Below are 12,712 nucleotides of genomic sequence, written 5' to 3'. Positions count from 1 at the left end.
GGTTTAGACATTAGATCATATATTAAATCACAGGAAAATATTCAGGTTAAAGTAATGTTAAGAACATGCCAGAAATAAACTTTAAAAAGCAAGAGCTGGAACTCCATTTTAAACTCCCCATCCATGCTTAGAGGTCGAACTGTATACTATGCGGTATACTACAAAACCATAAGTCAGACCCTTGTCTTTGAAAACAAACGGGAATGTGTTATTACTAAAATAAACGCACAGAGCAGCTGTTTGGAGCCCCACATACAGAAGAGTATGCAGGCTTATATATATATATATGCAGACTTAGAGATATTGGAAGAAATACTTTCTTAAAATAGTTGCAGATAATATTTTCCATTAATTATGAGCAAATCCTAACGTCAGGAGTCAGCTTCCCCTGCTACTGTTGCTGAGGTCACGTCACTGACAAGTTTAACATTGTAATGAACGTAGATGCCTGCTCTGGTTTGATGATGATAGTACTGTATTATCAACAGTCACAAGAAGCTGAACTCAAGTTTCAGCGAGTAAAAACTACTTCATTTCATCTTTAACATCCCTTTGGTGGTTTAGTTGCTATGATTTTGTTGTTGTTGCTACTATAATTTACACAAAGTGAGTGTGAGGTATCTACATGTTACACTAAATTAACTCCAGTGGTATTACATCAAGAATGAATTTGGCCTGTATATTTTATTTAATTTCAAGGGAGTAGTATTAATAATAATGTCAAATCACACCAAAATGAATTAGTGAAATATGTTGATTCATGTCCTTTATATTTTATTGTTTATATGATTTATTGGGATTGTCTTTACTAAGAGAGAGCAAAAAATGTATCTCTTTTTTTTCTCCCCTCAGATAAAAAAGGGATTTTTGTTCAAATACTGGACAAATATTTCTCCCAGACTGAGAATTTATATTCTAAAATATACTGTGGAGCTATTTTTTTAATGCCAAGTTATAAAGACTTGTGAATAGAGACTTAGCAAACTGCAACCAACCCTGAGTAGTTGTATCAGAAATTCATGCTGCAATAACACTGGAAATTTCTGGCTTTGGAATTTAACTTTATTTTAATGTAAACAATGAGACTCCAGGTACCGCATATTCTTGAGCATACTTAGCATTAAAAACATCAACACTTGCTAACAGTTACCATGCAGCAGTGTATGAGGGGCCACTCTTCCCCCACCCAAACCCTCTTTACTTTAGATGCAAAATAACAGTGATTTATCAGTTACAATTGTGTGGTAATATGAAGTTTCTCATGCTGACTAGTGAATAGTGTGCCTCAAGTGGTGCTATAAGTAAAAATGAAAGAATTAGAATATACAAATAGAGAAAACAGTAGCTATGATGATGCTCAGAAAGTTTGGCCGTTCAATTTGGATAGACATTCAGGATACTTAGCCAAGCTTCTTTAACTTGGAAATAGACTTTGGTGATGTCAGTTATGTTTCATGAGGTTTGACTCTACTTCAACACCTGCTCTTCCAGTTATGTCTCAAACCAAGAAGTACAGAGATGTTTACAAATTTTAATAATAAAAAAGATATATAAAATGACCAGAGTTTTGCAGTTCAGGGGTTAATTTTGTACTTGGTTCAAGTTTTGATTCATTTCATTTAACCAGCATGGTTTATTCATCATTGGAAAACCATTAAATGGTTTTGTCGCCTTAAAATTCTAACAGCTCTGTAAGGTGAATTCTAATTAATATCATTGAGTTGTTTCTTTAGAAACAAAACAAAACACTCCCTCCCTTCATGGGAGATGGAAATTTAAGTTTGCAGAATCAAAGACCAATGAGTTTATTGGGCATCCTAGACATGAACCTATCATCACTGGAGGGCAAACCAGAAACCTTTAGCTGTGTCCGGAGTTCAAAATTTGTGTTATGGTAACTCATAAATGCTGGAAGTCCAGACTTCCTGACCCGTTGCTCTAACAAAAAAGATACAAGAGTTTACAGTGGAGAAGTGCTAACTTCTGTATGAGATTATAACAGATCATTCCTAAAAAGATTTCAGATTAGTATGACTTCACCATTTCTGATTAGACTCATGAGATGTCTTATTATGCTTAGTCTTTCCTAGCATAGTCCATACTAAAGTATTTAGTTTACTTGTTCTTTATGCTGTTTCCATTTCCTTTCAACTAGACTCCTAGCTAGGCAGCCTAAAGCACAGCCAGCCAAAAACAGTGAGTCCTGTGGCACCTTAAAGACTAACAGATTTATTTGGGCATAAGCTTTCGTGGGTAAAAATCCCACTTCTTCAGATACATGGAGAGAAAATTACAGATACAGGCTATAAATATACTGGCACATGAAGAGAAGGGAGTTACCTTACAAGTGGAGAACCAGTGTTGACAAGGCCAATTCAGTCAGAGTGGATGTGGTCCACTCCCAACTGATGAAGAGGTAGGTGTCAATACCAAGAGAGGGAAAATTGCTTTTGAAGTGGCTGGCTCATTTGTAAGGGTATTTGTGAATTACTGATTTGAAGTTGAAGACATTTCAATTTCTTACGATTTTTCAGACAGTACTGTGGTATGGATTTCTAAAACAACATGATTTTCACTATTCATGCTACAAGCTAAAGATTTATTCATAAAAACTCCTTAGCAAAAAGAGTAGTTTTTTTTCCTTTAATCTATGAAAGGAGACCCCAGAAGTAAAACTTCTTGGTAACAGTTGGTAAATTTCTTGACTGTCTTTTAAAATTAGTGTGTGAAATGCTCAATGTATATGTGGACGGGTCACTACAAAAACTAAAAACTAATTTCCCCATTCTAATTTCCCCCTACTGTTACTCACACCTACTTGTCAGCTGTTTGAATTGAGCCACCCTGATTACCACTATAAAAATGATTTTTCGTCCTGTTGATAATAGCCCACTTTAATTGAATTTTCTCGTTAGAACTGACCCCCCACTGTGTAAGGCAACTCCCGTCTTTTCATGTACTGTTATATATATCTTCCTACTGTATTTTCCACTCCATGCATCTGATGAAGTGGGTTTTAGCCCACGAGAGCTTATGCCCAAATGAATTTGTTAGTCTCTAAGGTGCCGCAAGGACTCCTCCTTGTTGTTTTTGCTGATACAGACTAACACAACTACCACTCTGAAATGTATATACTGTTACATTTACTATTACATTATATTTAAATGCACATTTAGGAAGGAGATTTTCTCTGTGAATTTATCAGAACAGCACAAACATAAAATAAATCATATGAAATTTGTCTTATATTAGGTACTGTATAGTAAAGGACTCTGACACAACAGCCCCAAGGCACTGTCTTTATCTTCAAATGACTTTTGAAATTCCTACATAAAGCCCTAAACATATTCTTCAGACTGAAAATGAAACTCCTAGAAATTGCTGCCCCCTAAAAGAAACAGCCCCAAAGGCTCCCTCATATTTCATGTACATGTTATAGTTTTTGATCTACGAATTATCCAAAATCTTGTACGAGGGGTAGTGGTTCTTAATAATGTTGGTCCAAAGGCATCCAAAATGGGAATTGGATTGGCTCAGGTTTCTTACTTTGCCAAACATCATTTACCACACTGTAGTATGTAAGGGCCAGATTCTTTCACCTTCATTCACAATAGCAGTTCAAGGAGTAAAGTACTACTCAGTGGGAAAAAAAGCGTGGCAGAATCTCACCCAGAGATACTGCATTTTTTCTGCATACTCAGAATGGTAAAGATCTGCAGCATCTTAGACATTACTGTGTGATAACTTTAGATGATGGATGACTATTTAATGGTGACCACGTTAGACATTACAAGAGATGCAGTGGTCTTTTTTAAAGCCACCATTTCCAGTTTGGCAGTGGTTGTGGTACTCTGTCATCTCCTATAGGAAGATAATGCAGTTGGTGCAGGAGCAACAAATGCTGAGTTTATAATTGTGCCACTGTATGCATCAGCTGAAATGGTGAGCAACCAGTCAGATAGCTCAAGCTACAACATTATTTTCACGTTAGTCTATTAATGAACTGATTTAATCTCTGTACATTGTAGACCTTTTGTTCAGTGTTTCGTGGCAATTTGTCAAGAAGACTATGAGCTTCTCCCTTGTCAAATACAAAAAAACCCCCATACTTTCCTTTGGCTAAAAATACATTATTATGTATAAAATGGGATGGTTATCTCTTTTAATGTTTCATTATATCAGTAGTTTTCTTCTCCCTGGTAGCAAGTTTTTCTCCTGATGATTGTAGTTATTCTCTGTATAATTAACAAAAAGATTTTCGTCTGTTTAAAAACACAAAGTTGTGCCGTACATATTCTCTTTACTGAATTGTCCTAAATCATTAATAGATGCAAGTTTCCAGGAGTGTAAAGTGTGATGAGAAAATACCATATGACTCAAAGTTGACTTACTGAAGTTTTCTGATATTTTTTCCCCTCATCTACAGCAGTGGTTCTGAACCAGGGGTTTTGCTTACCCCTGAGGGTACACAGGGGCCTTCCAGGGGGTACATCAACTCATCTTAATGTTTGCCTAGTTTTACAACAGGCTACATAAAAAGCACTAGCGAAGTCAGCACAGACTAAAATTTCATACAATGACTTGTTTACACTGCTCTACATACTGTACACTGAAATGTAAGTACAATATTTATATTTCAATTGATTTCTTTTATAATAATATGGTAAATAGAGAAAGGAAGCAGTTTTTCAGTTATAGTGTGCTGTGACACTTTTGTATTTTTATGTCTGATTTTGTAAGCAAGTAGTTTCTAAGTGAGGTGAAACTTGGGCGGGTACACAAGATAAATCAGACTCCTGAAAGGAGTACAGTGTTTGGAAAGCTTGAGAGCCACTGATCTACAAGGTGTGGTTTTGTTTCTTGTAAATCTATGGGGGTTTTGTCTGTTAAATAGGTTAAGGATTCAATAAGGCTGAGGGGGTCTAAACGTGTTGACGATTGAGAAATGAGCAAATGCCAATGAAACAGTGTAAAACAAGATTAAACTAATCAACTTCTGGAGAGCTGCAACACATTTTTGATGGAATGTGTGTGTGTAATAGGATATAGATTTGCAGAACTAGTAACTCAGAAGAAAACAATTTCCTGAATTTACAACACTGTTTGAATTCAATCAAACTTTAAGGCTTTGCAACTTTGCTAAAAGGATCTAAAGAGAGAGGGGGGAGAGAGATTGTGAGACGTTTACAAAAGAGATCACATTTCCCTGACCCTTAAGTAACCTCACTGGAAGAAGAGGGCGTTTTTCCTAGATGATGCACTATGTCTTTATAGTTTGTGGAATTGTTCCAGCCTCCCTAGCGCTGCACAAAGGCGCACAGTAGTACAGTTGTACTGCTCTGGGGTTCTGAGGAGAGAATGAACCCTGCTGATGCTAACACCCTATCAAGCTGCATATCCTGTGAGCTCTACATTGCACATTCACTTCATTTCCTTCCTGGGCATTCATGTGCAAGTGAACCCAAAACAAATGCTGTCAGTGGACTGTAAAGCATCTAAAATGTTTGGTTCTGATGCTGAGATTATATTAAATTCTGGAAATTTCTATCCAAAACTATCAGTCATTTTTAATTCTTACTAAGTGAAAATCGGGTCCTTTTTGCAGTCCTCGTCTCGTTTTTCCTTGCTGGCAGGGATTGTTACGGGAGGAATTTTTGGTTTTCTTAAAGCACAGTTATTTTATGCACTTTGAATTTGCTTTTTGGTAAACAAGCACACATCTCCTGATGTCTTGTAATATCAGCTGCAGTGCAAGTGGCGTGCCTGATTTTACAAGACACCTGCCTTCATATCTGAGAGCAGGATCAAGCCCTTAGTTGATCGCTCAGGATGGAAACTCACTGCTGATTCATAATGTTCTATCTTACTGTCAACAGTAGTCTCTTCCGTGCCCTAGGCTATGTACTGTATGCTAATCCCTTCTTGTCAAACTACTGTTCTAGTCCCTTTTTGGATAAACTGATAAATATATCTTCGGAAGTTCACATTTTCCACAGATGTGCTCTCTCCCTCACTATATATATACAGATATAGATATATAGATATATATACACACAAACACACATACAAGTGCCCGCATGTATGCATGCATATGTGCACGCACGCACACACACCATATAAAAATATTTTTAAAAGAATATAGTATGGAGCTTCTCTCAACTGTTTCATTGTGTCAGTCAAACTAGTACCTACCTTATATGCCAGTGTACATGGAAATCTGTGAGAATGTCTCTTTGTGAGTTGAAGATGTTTGAAAGGGAAAGCCAAAAATACACAATCAAGGGAAAGCTTATATTCAACAGCTTTTCATCTTAAAGTATGCATTTTCTACAATTATCACTTGTTAGACTGGAGTAGAGAGGATTTTTTTTTAAATTGTGGGCAAGAAACTCCTTCACTCCTTTAGCTCCCCCTGCTGGCTGCCTTGTGGAAATCCAGTCCTTTGCAAACTAGGAGATGTGTTTGTGTTCTCATCTAATTTTCTAGCACACATTAAGTATTGTCACTGAATGAGTGCACATAGTTAAATATTGTCAGCCATCCCCATGGCAACTCAGACTATGCACAGCCTTAATGACTTTTCATCCCCAAAGAGACTAGAATAGTTTGTGGAAACCATGAATGAGGTGGTGTGAGGTTGATAGAATCTGCCTGCACCACATCTGTTCTTTGGCTACAAAACTTTCCCCCTCTTTGTGAAGTGTCTTCTCTCCCCCTTCCCATTTCTTTAAAAAACAAACAGAAATTTATGTTCTGCTTGGTATCCTTATCTGAGATGCAGTGAACTGTATTTGCTTTTTAGAAAAAGGAAAGCAAAAGCAAGAACAGTCTGTCTTTGGCAAATGAAATTAATATGTGATAAATAGCTGTGGCAAGAAATTCCTCTCTTGAGATGGAGAACTTGGCATGTGTGCCTATGACAATGCACACTCACCACCAGTGTACCTACTTCTGTCAGGGAGTGCTGGGTTTTTGTGACCCCAGTAGGCCCTCTGTCTGCACCCCTCTCAGCCTTCCAGCTGAGCAGTGGCTAGTCCAAACCCCTTCTGGGGTAACAAAATGTCCAGGTGCAGTTCATAGACCCAAAGAACCAACCTATCCTTTGGGCCCTGTGCTCAGCCCTTTCCTGGGGCTCCACTGCCTTTCCCTGATGCTGGTATCAAGCACTGTCCTGCCCAACCTGAGTGTTCCTGAGGCCTCTAGCCTCCAGCAGTCTCTGGCTCTTCAGCTGGTCACAGCAGCCAGTCTCCATTCCCTGAACACAGGAAGCTGATTTAGAAGGATCAAGGATCTGTTATCACCTGATCCTTCCTTCCCACCCTCTCTGGCTGACAAGTAACTGCCTAATTACCACCCAGGTGAAGTGAATGTGGCTACCTGGGCCTTTAACCCTTTCTCACACATGTTGAAGTGCTCCTCTTCACTCCTTTGCAAACAATATAAGCTGTAAAAGTTTGCAGTCCTGGCAGAAAATTATTCACAGTTTTACGTCTCAGCATCGTGGATTGATTTGTCTAGGCTGTGGAGAAAATCTATAGGTTTCAGTGACCCCGTTTTGATGTCAGTGTATCAAGTCATTACATGTAAAAACATAAGGGACAAAATGGACTTGAACCATAATCTTGTTTCAAACTGGGCTGAAATGGTTTAACATGTTGGCCCACAGTATAGAGTATCTTTCTTGCTCTATACACACAGCAAGCCAGCCCTGAAGGCTGAGGCTAACATCCAACTGAGGCTCACATCCGGAAAGTCCTTCCTTTGGCAATATGCCTGTTGACCACAGTGGAATTTTTTTCTGAATGAGAAATACTGAGTAAGGACATCAGAATTTGCCCTTGAGCCTGTAGGCATTTAGATGAAAGATGAGTTGGGCTGGTTATTAAATTGTCCATAATTAAATCCTAAATATCTCTTTGGCCCCTTTGAACCTACTGTCCCTATATTCTCAACGTTCCTTTCCTTTCCTCCACCCTCTGTTATTTATAACATATTATATTTAAGGGTTTAATAGATGCTGCTCACAGGATAAAGGCCTGCAGCTCACATATAGATCATAAGCACTCCCTCTTCTGTTTTTCAGCAGAGAATGCAGTCCTTGTTGGGAAGGGCTGGAGACAAACATGTTGCCTCAGCAGGGTTAGGCTTTGAGGCTTTTTTCTCTGCTTCTTTTCTTTGAGATGAGAAAATAGGCCACCAATTTAGTGAGAACTGAGATTGGCCAGGCTGCACTATCACTTTGTGTGTTGCATGGCTATACGCCATTTCCCAGACCATCTACAGCTCTCTCTTACTGTTTTCCCTGGCTGAATAAAAAGAACATTGTGTCTCTTGGAAGTGCTGGCTCCTTCCCTGCACTCTGTGTGAGAAAAGGAAATGTTCTCTCTCTTCATGACTTAGCAACGGTTGGCAAAAATGATGTCATATCCATGGTAGCAGCAGGACCAAAAAAAAAAAGAGAGAGAGATTGATTTTTAGACAGGTTTTACACACCACAGTGTTCTATGAAGGATTGAACAAAGAGCAAGTATTGTAAAGCTCTATTTAGAACAGAATACTGGCCTATTTTTTCATGCTGGAAAGAAATGAGGGTTATTTAGAACTGCAGTTTGTGAGTCCTGCTTAGTAGAGCTATAGTGTGAGATACAAGGGAAACTATTTCTTTCCATCTTTTTATCCCTACCTTCCCTCTTTCAGTCCCCCCCCCCTCTTTTGTTTTGCCTAAGTATAACATAATTGAAAGGGTCAGAATATTATGTAAAATATATCATGATCCTAAATGTTTGGGAAACATCTGTGTGTATTATTTGTGTTTCCTAAGGGCTTCATCCTGTACCACTGAAATTGTTGGGAGTTTGGATGTTGACTTCAGTGGGATCAGGTTCAAGACCTAAGTTACTGGGACCAGGGAATGCATCTCTATATTTGTTTGTAAAGCATGGCACACACTGTTGGTCCTACATGAATGAATAATTATCATATTTAGAAATGGGCCTGAACCATAATATTTATATGTGCTTTGAAACTTCCCCAAAGTTTTGCAATTTTTCAACTGCAGGGTTTTGGCTTGGGTTACAGAGACAGAGGCCAGCCACAAAGTTCAGATCAGGATTTGAACATCTTCTACATTTCAAAGCTTATTTGAAACTGGAGACCTCTCTGGTTTTACTGCAGTTAATTCTTTAATGTCTTCAGTGATCAGATATTAAAACTTCAGCAGATTTTCAGAACGAACATGGAAATTTGAACCTTCCTGCTCCAGCTCCACCATGTGGGCTTTTCCATCAAGAGCAAGGGGCATCCTTTTTCCTTAGCACTACAGTCTGAAAGCTAATAAAGGCCTGCATCCAGCAAAATGTCAAGCTCACCTGTGATGTCCTGATCAGTATTTGAATGCTCAGCATCACCCCATATATCAGGCCTATAGTGCAAATCGTTTTTGGCTTGCGTACACTGAACTATAACTTTAAATCGTTTTTAAAAAAGTATGATGCATCAGGTTCTCTTGGCTGTTCTGTTCCCTATTGTGCAAAGGGGACAGAAACTGGCCACATCTTCTACCCTGAAGGTTCCCCTGGTAAAAGAGAGTCCCTAGACAGTGTAGAGTCAGCATAGCTGGTGCCTACACCACTCTCCCCCACACACCCGGCAGTCCAAGCAAGGGGCTATCCCTAGTTGAAGGACACTTCTTTGGGGAGCATTACTAGCTGGCAAGCATCTCTATACTCCAGGGGCAGGCTAGAACTGGCCAACACATCAAGGAGTCATAACCATGACTACACATCCCATTCTGCTTGTTGCTAGTGCATTAGAAAAATGGCCACCTCCACCCTGCTGGTGAGCTGCGTGTTCATGTCCATCTGTTAGATCGTAAATCAGCTTTCAACTTACCTTCATGCTAGCTTGATCATTGAAAGATCTTTACTATTTATATTTAATAAAATGTTTATATTAATTCACTGAAATCTTTTCAAAAGTGCAGTGGAAACTCTTTGATAGTTCCTGACGTGATCTCCTTCCCCAAGGATATTGGCATTCTGGAGGAGGCAGAAAATTTTTAATTTTAATTTAAAATTTTATTTTCATACTGACTGGCAGTCTGTCCAGAATGGGCATGCACAGCTCTGACCTTTCTCCTCCCCTTTTTATTCTCTTTCCTCTCTTCCACACCTAATTGCCACTAAAATGTGAAGTAGAGCTCCCGTCTCTGCCTCAGTCCCACTAGTTTAGTGGTGGGATTGTTAAATCACAAGTCCAGTTGAGGGAGGCAGACTTGTAGACATAGATGATGTTGCATTTAGTTCATTTAAATACTGCAAATCTTTTTTTTTTCCTTAATAAAAAGCTTCTAATGTTGTTGAGCCAAATTGTCCAGGTCAATCCCAGTGAATTCACTGGGGCTGTGTGGAGTTTAGGTAAGCCCTGGTTTTGCCCTCTCTTACATATTTCAAATTAATAAACTTTGGGTCCAGTTTTTTTAAAGTTTTGCATGTGCCAGAAATCCCAGTGCAAAAAGGGACCTATTACAGGGCATGTGGAGGTTGCTGGCCTATCTCCCCAACCCATGAAGGAGTCACTGCCACGCCCAGAGTCATTCAGATCCCTCCTCTGGGGCACCATTTTCTTCTTCAAACAAAACTTAAGGCAAAACATCCAAACAAAGCAGGTCCTCTGCCCACCATGGGCCAAAGGTCCCATTTGCCAGTGCTGAAAGAAGGCCACATCCTTACCTTCAATCCCGCTGCTCCAGGAGGCCATCTCCTGTCTGCAGCTCCCTCCAGCTAAGTTCTTTGAGCCCTTTATAGAGAACACCTGATCCCTTCCCAGCCACGGTTTGATAACTGATAAGGGCTGGCCAGCTGCAGGGCCTTTACATACAGACTTTTTTATATATTTTATAAATGGCAAGAAGCACTCTGCAATGTTTCACAATCTACTGAATTTAAATGATTTCATTCTATATCCTCTTTGCACTCACTTTACACTGATACAGATACTTACACAACATGCAGAGTGATGGAGAATCAGGCCTTGTTGGGTCTGTTTTGCTTCCTTTCCTACAAGAATACAACTGGTATTTTACAAATGGGATACTCTTTCAGCAAAGAATTTATTATTTTATATAGAATTCATTCTGGTATTTTTAAGTGGAATATTAAAGCATCTAAAATATGTTGGGCTTGGTTCAATGAATCATTTGATTTTTGGTTGTCTTTGAATTAGGCATTTTTGTAGGAAGTTTGAAATGTGTATTTCAAATCCATCAAGCTTGAGGATTTCCCTCACGCCTCCCAGATCATAGGTTGAATAAGTGATTGGCTTGGGTAAGCACATTTTACCAATACTTTGATTATTATCGATTTGAAAATCTTCATTAATCACTGGAATGATGTTTCGATGGTGTCCTGTGATCTATCTTAGGGTTTTCTTATAGCACCCATTACCACTGTATTTAAGAACTTCCCAGGCAATTTAGATTTTCACTTCCCAGGCAGGGTTCCAAGTGGACTTCATGGTCTTCTGCTTTTCGCCCTTTGCTACCATAGAAAGGTCTTCTTGCTGTATATATGTCAATATATGTCTCAGTGTTTTTCCTCTCCCCGTTCTGGTTACAATGGGGAAAGCTTTCTCAAAGAGGAAGATCTTGCAACATTCTCTAAGAGATGGTCAAACATTGCATTAGTCTGAGCTCAGGAAGCTCATTCCATACCCAAATCCCTTGACTGAGAATGTTTTATCACCAGTCCTCAAGAACTTTGTCCGGGGATTTGTAAGCAGTACTGTTCCAGAGAAGTTCATCTGTCATGGTAGGTTGTGGATAGACATGCAATCACTGATGTATCTAAGTCCTGAGCCACTGATGGCTTTGAAAAGCCAGACCAAGCACTTGAACTGGCACTGGAAATAAACTGGGAGGCAGAAGGATGAGAGCACAAAGGTGGTGTGCCTGTGACAGTGTGACTCATTGAGAAGGAAGGCAGCCAAGTTCTGCACAGGTGGAACCTCCTCATTGCTTCCTTGTTCAGTCCTAGATGTGGTCAGTTTCAGAAATCCAGTATGGAGGTGACAGGTGCATAGCTCACTATGGCCAAATCCTCATCTCAGAGGAAGGGATGAAGATTCCTAACAAGCTGGACATGAAAGGTTTTTTTGTTTTTTGGTCTTATTTGGATGCTGATGCTATTTGGTCATCCAAGCAAAGTGAAAATTGAAGCAAGACCTCTGTGGCTTTACACCAGTTTGACAAATAGGAGGGATACTCCTTCAGGGGAGGGCGACAACAGTGTTTTGGTTAGTTCATCAAAACATTTTCCAGCATCGCTTCAGTCTTACCCAGGTTGAATTTGAGCCAACTCTCTTCATCCAGGAGCCGCTGTTGTGTAGACATTGTAACATCCTTGTAAAGCCATTGGTTCCATTTGTGCAAAGTGATATACACAGCTGTGTGTCATCTGAATATTGTTGGGAGTGGAACCCAGTGTTGTATGTCACCGCCGCTCAAAGTGCTCTTCTATCGGTATTAAAGATGAGGGAGCCAGAATAGATTTTTGTGGGAACTCATGAGTAATGGTCTCTGGGGATGTAGAACAGTTTCCAATAACCACTGTAATTCCTGTTGGAGGGGAATGATTGGCACTACTTTAGTACTGTGCTATCTACACAACTATGCAATGTTTGCACGTCAGTAGTGCCTTCAGGTTGACTGTGTGGA

The 12,712-nt window shown here is 39.4% G+C and overlaps 1 protein-coding gene across 7 annotated transcripts in view; it reads left to right on the top strand.

The window, feature by feature from the left end:
• PRKN (parkin RBR E3 ubiquitin protein ligase) overlaps positions 1-12,712 on the top strand; it is a 1,197,054-nt gene that overhangs the window by 819,441 nt on the left and 364,901 nt on the right. The window lies entirely within an intron of this gene.

Source organism: Chelonia mydas, chromosome 3 (assembly GCF_015237465.2).
Source record: "Chelonia mydas isolate rCheMyd1 chromosome 3, rCheMyd1.pri.v2, whole genome shotgun sequence".
Classification (NCBI taxonomy): Eukaryota; Metazoa; Chordata; order Testudines; family Cheloniidae; genus Chelonia; species Chelonia mydas.
Note: the sequence above shows the minus strand (reverse complement) of the source record. Positions and strands in the feature narration are given on the sequence as shown.